Source organism: Dipodomys ordii, unplaced genomic scaffold, assembly GCF_000151885.1.
Source record: "Dipodomys ordii isolate 6190 unplaced genomic scaffold, Dord_2.0 Scaffold85, whole genome shotgun sequence".
NCBI classification, from domain to species: Eukaryota; Metazoa; Chordata; class Mammalia; order Rodentia; family Heteromyidae; genus Dipodomys; species Dipodomys ordii.
In genome coordinates this window covers 280,241-289,407 of record NW_012267301.1, presented here as the reverse complement: position 1 = coordinate 289,407, position 9,167 = coordinate 280,241, and positions in this window count along the sequence as shown.

Below are 9,167 nucleotides of genomic sequence, written 5' to 3'. Positions count from 1 at the left end.
GATGAAGGCAGGAGAGACAGTAGAAAAATTCCTTGATGTAAGGAATTTCAGCCCACTTTACCATCTGCTCAGAGAAATTGTGGAAATCGGTTAGTATATTGAAATTGAAAGACTGGATATCTGCCATGGACCGGCTCTGTCGGGACAACGGAGGACACCTAGTGGAGGAACTGGAATATGTGGGGAGATGGCAAACAGATAACTCACACACAAGAGGAGTGGATGCTGAGTGCAATTTAATGCAGAGGATAACAAGCTTTTATAGCAAAAGTCTCCATGAGAAAGGGCAAAAGGTTACACAATCTTGCTGCAAGGCTTCGTTCTTGGTGGTCACCAGCTGGTCGCCTGTTTTTGTTTTTTGGATGACAAGCTATGATGATGGGCACTTGTTCCAGGTTTTACCTCTATTTTTAAGAAATACAATGGGTTTTGATGTTTATCACCAATTAACCATTAACCAGAGCATATGGGCAAGGTGCTGAACAGAAAGGCGTGAACTCTAGTACTTCATAGTTACTTTTGTTTAGTTTTGTACTATATAGGTTTCAAATCTTTTCTAAGCAGTTGTGCTTAGAGGGTCCCCAATTTGTGGCCAAAAATCATGATATTCAGTATACTTAGTTAAATCTGGCCATATATCAAATTTAAGCTCATAGTGTCTTTTCTGTAATCCTTTCACATTATTGTTTACTCTTTTCTATAGAAGCTTTAACTGTCTCATAAGATCTTTCTTGTTCCTTCTTTGATAGTAAGCACCAAGGAGGCCTAGATCTAGCAAGTCTCTCAGTAAATGAAAGAGAGTAACAGGAAGTTCTTTCTCCTAAGTAGTTTTCCCAACAGATGCCATCCTTATCATACACACCTGTTTAAGGCTATGGATCTGGGGGAAGTCTTTGGGGTCCTCTAGATAATGGAGGATCCCACCATTTTCCTCTGATAAGCCATTGCCACCTTTTATCTACCAACTTTTTTAGGAATCTTATTTAGCTTTTGGTCTAAATATCCCTCTACATCTTTTTTATCTACAGGATATCTATATGAATCTATTGTATATGTTTTAGGATTAAAGGAAAGTCTCCAATAGCCATACACTCTTTCTGTTCTAGCCGTGCCTACAGCTTCTTGTAAATCTCTTACAAACAATTCCTTCTGTTGAAGTGACATCATGAAACCCCCAATACTTTTATATTTACTTATGACTTGTCTACTAGCCTCCACAAGAGGGGCTTTCAGGGTAGCACTTAACTCTGATGAGTTAGTCATATTGTCAGGACACTCATCGGATTTTGGAGTCATCAACACTTTTAAGAAAGAGCCTTGAATAAGGGAACATTGAGCATAAGTACAATGAGCAGCAGGAACAGTAAAAGATTAATAGGCGCTCCTATACAGCGAAGAAAAGAAAAACAGCAACACATCTTTCCCAGGGGCTTGCCAGCCTTTTCCAGGAGGTAGGCCTCTTTGAAGCCCCATTCTCAGATCTGAAAGCAGGTTTCCCATGCTAAGCAGACTCCACCAGAGTTGGTGTGGCAGATATCCAGCTGGTACATAGGCCATTCCCAGTTACAGAGGAAGATTAAGGTCAGGGCTTAGGCCTAGAGGTTTGAGATTAGCCAATTATCAACCCAGAGGAGTATGTGGGTCAGGTTTGGAATTTTGGTGCCCATGGTGCCCAGGCAGCCCGGGGTAAAACTAAGGCTGAAGAAGGCGTCCCTGTCTTAGCCAAAGAGTTACCAAATAAAAGGGGGTGACAGAGAAGACCGGCTGTCCCTGATTGTTCTCAGCACCAAGACCAAAGGCTTGAAGACTTGGACACAAGCACTTATGACTTTTATGGGCAGAAATTGGGGAACCAGGTTCCTGGAGAGCAAACCAGGACACCCTGGAAGGGAAGGTGGGGACTTACCCAATCCCAATGTGGTGGGTGCACAGAAGGCCAGGCTGAGGTTCTGGTCTGATAGAGAGAGTAAGTGGGAGAGAGAGAGGGAGGGAGATTCAGGTAGAGGTAAAGGTAGAGCCCTCGGCTGGGTTTGCACAGATAACCAATAATATCCCAAGCCACTGGATATGCACCCTTACGTGCTTACGGAGGCAAAGGCCACAAGTCTTTTCAGTTGCTTGTTTAGCCCAAAGTAAGCTTGGCAGGCTCTGTGCTCCCGGTAGAGGAGGCCTTGGGAAAGTAGGAAGGGAGGAGAGAGGCTGAGAAGGGGCAGTGCCGGTCAGTCACCCTAGAGTGAAGTGAAGCACTATCACCTTCCTGGATTTCGGCACCAGACATAAGGTTTTAAGGGAGGAAGGAACAGGCAGAAGGAGGTAAAGGTGAATAAAAAAAAAGTTTATTGGGGTGGGCTCCCAGGTGAACTCCCTGGTAGGGATCAGAGTAGTTGCCAGAGTCTGGTTGTAGTAGGGTTTATATGGCTGGGTCAGCAGGAATTTTAGCATGTAACTTGTTTTGCAAGTTTGAGTGGTTTCAGGCTAGTGCCCCCTAAGAATGATTGGGACAGGTAGTGTGTAAGGAAGTGGCTTTTCCAGATGCCTCTGCCCTCTAGCGGTCTGACAATTCCTTTCTACATACTCTTACAATTACATAGTAAACATACTAGTGAAAATATTATGAATATTATATTGCAATTTGCTTCTTTAAAGTAAAATATAAATCTTTGCCTGTTTGTAGCAAAATACCTATGTGATTTTAAAGTCAATGAGAATTTTTTCTTATCTGGTGAGAGAGGTAAATTATCCTAAAAGATAACTAAATTACCTACAGAAGGAATCTGTGGTTTCCTTCATTTTAGTCTTAGCAATATTGCAATCGGCATGTATCCTTAATTGTCTCCAAGATGATTTCTTCAGGTGGGGCTACAGTAATAATAATGCATATCAATTTGAGTTTTATGAAAGATTTCTATTTCTAAGGAGGAGTCAGCACTTCTCAGAGAAACTGGATATCAGCTTTTCTAACTATTGTGGTAAAACTGCTCAAAACAGGATCTTTGTGCAATAATACATACTATTCTCTCTAATGATTTAGCACCTTTTCTTCTAGGGTTGTTTCTTCCTCAATTATTTATTCATTCCTTTATTTACTTTTCTTTTGGACTACTGGTATTTTAAAATTAATCTATGAAAATATTTTTCTATTAGGGACACTGATACTTTGCTGTACTTCTTGCTTTTAAAAAAAGTTATATTTTATACTGTGTATATATTTGAATATGTATCCAATAGTCTTTATGTATTATATCTAAAAGCTTCCCAACTAAAGGTGACCCATGTGTTGTCCTATATTGTAACACTGTTTGTGCTGCTAATATATAAGGGAATTCGCATTGGTAGATGCTAGATAAACCTTACTGGGTAGAGCTGTGAAGCCTGAACCAAATATAGCAATTTTAGGTTTGGATTCCATTTTGTCCGGGAACTGTGTCAGTAACTACCCTTGAATCCAAATTCCAGGAAATCAGCAACTCCCTTTAATCACCTTGAGCCCAAATTCCAGGAACAACCCCCTTTATGGAAATTCCACTAACCACAGATAATCAGTAGATAAGAGGATAAGGACCACTTGGTCGGGGTTCAGACCATCTGCTCCAGCCAATCATTTTGAAGAGCATCAACCCCATGAACCAGCCAATCCCCAGTACCTGGTCGGTTCCCGCCACTGGTTATGCTAATCATCTTTTAGAATTATTTTATGATTTTTCCCACTGTGTGATATGATTTGTTAAGTGTTGCAATGAAACACAGAAGTCCCTAAAAACCCTATAAAAATCATGCTGGAGGAAGGGTCGGGGCTCTCAACTCTGACCCGCTGCATCGGTGATGGTTGTGAGTCTAGGCTTGAGCTTGTAATAAATGACTCTCATGTGTTTACATCGGAATCCGCTCATTGGTGGTCTTTGGGGATCCTTATCTAGGCATAAGAGAGCCAGTAATTTCAAGTATATGAGTTCCTTTCAAATGTATTATCAGCTCATCCTAGTAATTTTCTCATCTGTCAATTATATGTCTATGGAGAAAAAGAATGTTAGTGTTGTCAGAAAGGGTGTTTTGCCATAATCCCAGCTCAGGCCCCTAATCCCAGCTACTCAGAGGCTGAGATCTGAGGATAGAGGTTTTAAGCCAATGGGTGCAAGAAAGTCTGTAAGACTCTCATTCCCAAAAAACGACTCAGAAAATGCTGTAATTGGTGCTTAAATATGAACACTGGATCTAAGTAATGTCATCTTGGCATCTTGATAGAAGTTGATAATAGGGGCTGGGAAGGTGGCTCAGTGGTAGAGTGCTTGCCTTGCATGCCTGAGGCCTTGGGTTTGATTCCTCAGCACCACATATGCAAAAAGAAAAAAGCCGGAAGTGGCGCTGTGGCTCAAGTGGTAGAGTGCTAGCCTTGAGCTGAAGAGCTGAAGGACAGCACCCAGACCCAGAGTTTAGGCCCCATGACTGGACCAAAAAAAAAAAAAAGATAAAAAAAAGTTGATAATAGATGGGGATTTCTTGAGAACTCTAGAGGTTATAGAGGACACTCTTTGGATTGAAAATATGTGTAATTTGGTTCCTGAGTGTCCCTTATTGTTCCCCTGGATAGGTTGCTCATTAACACTTTTATTAGGGTTAACTATCCCCATATACTTCACTCTGCTCTTGTATAAACCCTTTATTCAGAATAAGTATCCTCATCTAGTTTGCTTTGTTTTATGTATGACACTTGTTAAAGCTGTTAAGCCTTGGTCTCCACCCCAAGCATGTGTTCTTGTTTTAAAAACTATGTGCTAACTCTGTTGTAGGCTGCTGGTCTTTGAGACAAAAGTCTACCATGCAGTCACTGCCTTTTAATAAAGACTCCAGATTTGACATTTTAAATTGTGGCATTTCTGTACCTCACTAATCAAATTCCCATATAATGTTTGAGGCCCCAGTGAGATACCTTTGTCAGGGAGGATTATTAAGTTCCTTGACACTGTCAGATGGCGTCAATGAGCCAGCTGCCAGGGGACAGAAACCTCCACGGGGGTTTCCAGGGTCCCATGATCATTCCACACTCTGACAGCCAGCTTCCTGGATGTACCTGACAAGTCAACAAATGTTTTGGAGTCACTTGGAAACCTTGTGGAAGTAAGTCCCTTGTTTTTCTGTTCTACTTTCTGTTTGTATGATTTTCTGGTATATGGGAATTGTTTCATCTGGAAATTGAAAAGGTTGAGGAGCAGACCTTCTTCCTCCCACACTGATGAGGTAAGGAGGTTCTGTCTGGTCACTGAGTGGGACTCTAATACTGTGGAGACTTCTGCAGCTTTTGTGGTGGAAGATCTGTGGATTAAAGCCTACCCCGAGTCTTCTCATAGAGTAGAAAGTTCTGGATATGGTTGTGTTGGGGGAGCCAATTCTTGGTGAAAAGAAACCCCAACTCAGCTGAGTTTTGTGTTGATTTTGTCCTTGTTGTTCTCTCTTTCTGTTTTCCTAAGAATTATACGTTTGCAATATGGGTCCTTGTTTTCTATGACATAATTATCTGAGAGACACTTTTTGTATGATATTACATGGTACTGTTGTAAGGTAAATCATCCCATAAGCCACATTTTAAAATATAGAATATTGTAGTCTTTATTATACAGTTAACAGGCTGCAGGCCGCCAGTTGTTACAAAGGCCTGCAGCATGCAAATACACATAACACAGCTAGGAAACATTCTAAAGAGGAAAGAGATAAAAACAATACCAACAAGCCAATTCAGCTCCAATGGAAAGCTGAATTGGGACACCATGACGACAGGAGACGAGCCAGGAGACAGGACACAGGACACGATCACAGACACAAGGGGCATTTAATCCTGGAGGCTAGGCTGGTCCGTGCCTAAATAGGTCCACACAGGGGCCTTATCCTCAGGAAATTCCCAGTCCCAGGCAGTAGACTGACAGATTCAGTAACCTATCAGCCAAGTGCCTTCCCTTGCCTCCAGGGGTCCAGGAATGCCCATTACCTGGGAGGCAGGTAATGCGAGGGGGGAGGGAGGTTCCTTCCCCCAGCATGAAGACAAGATGCCAGACCTACCATCCACCATGTGGCCAATATGGTGCTGGCCAGACCTGGCCTCCTTACTTCAGTACTTCATGGCCCCAGGAACTCTAGAGGCCATCATATCCTGGGTTGTGGCTCTGATTCTCTTCTCAGTTGTTGCTGTTGTTGTTGTTCTCAGTCTCACCATGAGGGGAGCCAAAGTGCCACTCATACCCCGTTCCAGCATATATTGAGAATTTTCAGATGATTATGGGGTCAAAGTTTGTAAATCTAAACTAAAAAAGTTTTGTATAGTAGATTGGTATGCTTTTGGGATTGGATGGCCAAGCCAAGGCTCCTTTGACCCTAAGTTAACCCTGGCAATTTGGAATATAGTAACCGGGGCACCTGGACCAGTATCCATACATAGATCAATGGAGATCCTTGGCGGAGAACCCTCCTCTTTGGTTGAAAAGATGTGCTTTGCAGTTAAGAATTAATGTTCTCCTTGCCCAACCTGCCTGCCCTAGGAACAAGGAGTAGCCTGTTCTCCAAGCCCATTAAGAGTAGGAGGATTTTCCTTCCTCCTTTGAGCAAACCTGTGTGAAAGCTCCACATTCATAAGGGGGAAAAGAAGAAATTCTCTTTTGCGCTCTTTACACTAGAAGCCCAACAAGCAAGGAGGATGTGTCAAGGGAAGAAACAGCGGGAGATCTAGTTCTTCCCCTCAGACAGGTCCCAACTGTCAATGGGCATCAGACAGGGGTGATGCCCCTCTTGGTGTATGTCCCATTTTCATCCTGTGAAATTGGGAATGTCAGAATTCTCCCTTTTCAGAAAAACTAAAAATACTTATTGGGCTAGTGGAGCCTATTTTTTCTACCCATCACCCAACTTGAGATGACTGTCAGTGAAATGTGGAGTTCGGACCTGACCAGCACCATCTTGGCCCTGTGGTGGATTGTAGGGTCTGGAATCTTGTCTTCATGGTGGGGAAAGGTGAAGCCCCTGCCTGAATCCTTGAGACAGGGAAGGCGCTTGGCTGATAGGTTACTAGACCTGTCAGCCCAGTGACTGTAACTGGGAGTTTCTTGTGACCCTGCCCCCTGACCTGACCCTATTTAGATCCAGGCCAGCTCAGGCACCATTATGCCATGCCACCTGTCTCTGTGTTCATGTCCTGTCTCTTGGCTTTTCTCCAGTCACCATGACATCCTAATTCAGCTCTCTATTAGAGCTGAATTGGTTTCTTGGTATTGTTTTTGTTCTTTCTTTCCTCCCTGGCCTTCAGGGCTAAGTTTTTTTTAACAGTGATAAATGTGTTTGCTGGCTGCTGGTCTTTGAGACAGGAGTCCACCATGCAGTCTCTGGCCTTTTAATAAAGATTCCCAGATTTGGCCTCTCAAAACTTGCCTTCTCTGTTTTTTCACCTTACAACTCCATCAACTTCTGACAATTCTCTTTACCTCTGTGGAGAGAGAGAATTCAGGTAGGGGCTAAGAGAGCTGGAATTGGATCTGGAGGGGGCTCACTGAAGAGAAATTGGGACCATATTGAGGAGGTTCTGCCCTCCTCCCAACCTAATTGACAACCAAACACTCTGGGAGGGAGGGCCTCATTGGACACTTTTCACTGAGTCTTATTGTCAGGCATAAAAGGGGCTATAAGTAAGCCTGTAAACTTACCTAAAACCACAGAAGTAAGGCAGGGTGCACAGGAGTCTCTCACCATCTTCCTGGAATGCCTCCTCCTGGAGGAGGCTATGTTCTATGGAACTTACATTCCCATCGATCCCATGGACCCAGTAAATTCTAAAGCTGTTAATTTGGCTTTTGTGACTCAGTCAACCCTCAATATTAGAAAGAAACTGCAGAAGCTAGAAGAGTTCCTTGCTATGAACTTAACACAGTTATTGGAGATTGCTCAAAGAGTATTCAGTAACAGGGACAAACAAAATGAGAGTGAAGACAAGTGCATGACCTGAGCCCTGGCAATAGCAATAAGGAAAACTGAAAATAAACCCAACCCCAGAGTTTTAAAGAGGGAAAAACTAAAGAAAAATCAGTGTACAAGCTGGGCACCAGAGGCTTATGCTTGTAATCCTAGCTACTCAGTGTAAGGTATATTTAATAGGTAGGTTTCATTAGGTAGCTGATGAAGAGAACCCCACACAATATTCAGGCAGGAAAAGAAGTTTATTTACTGAACTGCTGCCCCCACCATGTATGGTGGTGAAGCATGGCTGAAAAGGAAAGGTGGGGGGGGGGGAATCCACCTCTGGGCCAGGACTTATCTAGGCCAGGGACAGGAAGAGGTGTGGCCAGGTGGAGGAAAGGTGTGGTCACACTGGATCTAGATGTGTCCTCAGGGTCTGGGACCCTCCTAAGGTCAGATGGGAGGCATATGACCAGAGGTGGCCCAGGATGTGACCTAGCAGGAGGGGAAGGTACCTAGGTAACAGATACTGGGCGGAAACTTAGCCAAGAAGGAGGGAGGTGTCCCTGTTCAGATCTTACACTCAGGAGGCTGAGATCTGAGAATCGTGGTTCAAAACCAGCCTGAGCAGGAAAGTCCATGAGACTCATCTCCAATTAACCACAAGAAAACTGGAAGTGGCACTGTGGTTCAAGTGGTAGAGCACTAGCCTTGAGCTGAAGAGCTGAGAGACAGCGCCCAGGCCCAGAGTTCAAGCCCCATCACCAACAAAAATAAAAATCAGCATGTTTACTGTAAAAAGAGAGGATATTGGAAAAATGAATGTCCCCAAAGAAAGGCTCAGGAATGAAGAGAAAGAATTCTTAGAATGCTGGAAGATTGACAGGACCTGGATTCTATTCATATGAGCCCCCAGGAACCCAAGGTAACTCTTAAAATTGTGTGCTGCCCAGTGGACTTTTGGGTGGACTCTGGAACTGCTCATTCAATGCTAATATCCCCTATGGGAGCTACAATTTCCAAAAAGACACTTATCCAAGGGGCAATTGGAAAATCTGTTGTTTGCCCAAGGACTTCCATAGAACTCTGGATTTGGGGGGTGGAGGGGAAATGCCAAAACACACTCCTTTAAAAAAAATTCTGGGGCTGGGAAGGTGGCTCAATGGTAGAGCGCTTGCCTTGCATGCCTGAGGCCCTGGGTTCGATTCCTCAGCACCACATAAGCAAAAAGAAAA